The sequence below is a fragment of the Simochromis diagramma genome, unplaced genomic scaffold, assembly GCF_900408965.1.
Source record: "Simochromis diagramma unplaced genomic scaffold, fSimDia1.1 OVJJ01000303.1, whole genome shotgun sequence".
Taxonomy (NCBI): domain Eukaryota; kingdom Metazoa; phylum Chordata; class Actinopteri; order Cichliformes; family Cichlidae; genus Simochromis; species Simochromis diagramma.
Window position 1 is genome coordinate 152526 of NW_024386791.1, and position 1654 is coordinate 154179.

Genomic DNA, 1654 nt, shown 5'->3' on the forward strand with positions numbered 1-1654 from the left:
TCAAGTGAAGCAATGTCTTTTCATGGAAACAGCCTCAGAAACTACTGTTGCTTCTTACTTCTTGTGGGTGTTTTGCATAATTGTCCATCAGTCTCTGGCACTGATTTGCTGTAATTTTTGTGACTAATCTCCCCTGCAAAACTCCTTCAGTGTCGAGATGTTTTCTTGCATAAAACTGCCTGTTTCTAATGTTCCACAAGCTCGTACGTATTCTTTTTGAGTCATTCCATGATGGATTTACTAGTGCACGTGATCATCACCATGTTGAAAGGTCAACTTCAGACAGATGGCCTCTCATTATCTTCAAGCACTCTTTGATATTATGCGGTATTTGTAGATGAATCAAAGACTGAAGGCTGTGGATTCCCTGAGAATTGCAAGCTCTCGCTGTCTTTAGTCTGCATGTCTACTATTATTGCCAAACAGTCCTAACTTTGATTTGATTGTGCAAATGTTTGGCTGTATTTCACTAGCAGACTGTAGTTTAGCTCTAATTTTCTCTGTGAACAGCAAAAGCTTTATTTCAGCACAGCTGCTATGCAGATCCAGCGGTTTTAAGCGTTACCTGGGTTTAAGTGTTTTTTTTTCCCTTTGTGAAATTGTTTAAAATGTTTTTAAAATAATCTGTAAATCATTTTCAGAAAGCCTGCAAAACTTACAGGAATCCTCTTTAGAGGGTGTTGGCATGATGATCACACACACTTCAACACATTCCAACAGCAGACAGCAGACCCTAGATGCCAGATGGTAAAGATGACAGGCTTGAAGAATAGCACCCTACGAAGGATTTAGGGTTGTACTCACTTGTGAAGATGACTACCAAATTTTAATTTTGCATGATTAACACCTTTATTGATAGGCTCTTCAAAGAGAATCAACTGTTTGCTTGTTCAACTTAGTTTTCACATGACAGCCCCCTGTGTGCGTACCAGTCTATTTAACCTGATTTAATGATGAAGAGGACTCCTGGAAAGTAACAGAAAATATATTCAAGTGTTTGATTCCTTTTATCTATGTTTTGTTTGTTTTTGTTTTCTTTTGCTGCTGAGCTCATTTACTGGTTCAAGAGAAGATAAGTTGGACCTGAAACTGTGTATTTATCCCACAGGAGTAAGCTGTGCGATAAAATGCTGTCAGCGCAACAAGAAAATCTGTGACTAAATGAGTAAGTGGGCAAAATTGGTGCTTTTGACTAAACGAGTATTTATTTCTGTAAACAGATACTATGGCCCATTCAATAGTCATTACTGGTTATCTTAGCACACAAACTAGACTTGCTATAATGAAAGGTCAGAAAAAACAAGCAGAGAGAGGAAATAAAGGATGAAACATATCTGTTATACATTTTATTGGATTATTACTCAAGTTAATTTACTGTATTGTGCTTTTGAGGTTTCATTAAAAGGTTTTTTCTTCATTTTTTGTACTTGTAATGGTGGATGCTCATATAAACTATGACCAAAGATTCAAATACTGAGGTCAGCCTATGCTTAAAGAATAACTGCAAGTAAAAAAAAAAAAAACTGCAGTTTTTTTCTACTCTTGGCTCTGTGTCACTGCATGAAAACATCTTTGTAAAAACTTTTGGTCTATCTCACTCTTAAACCTAAATTATGCTCATTTGCAGATACAGACATGGACAACTGAAAAAAGG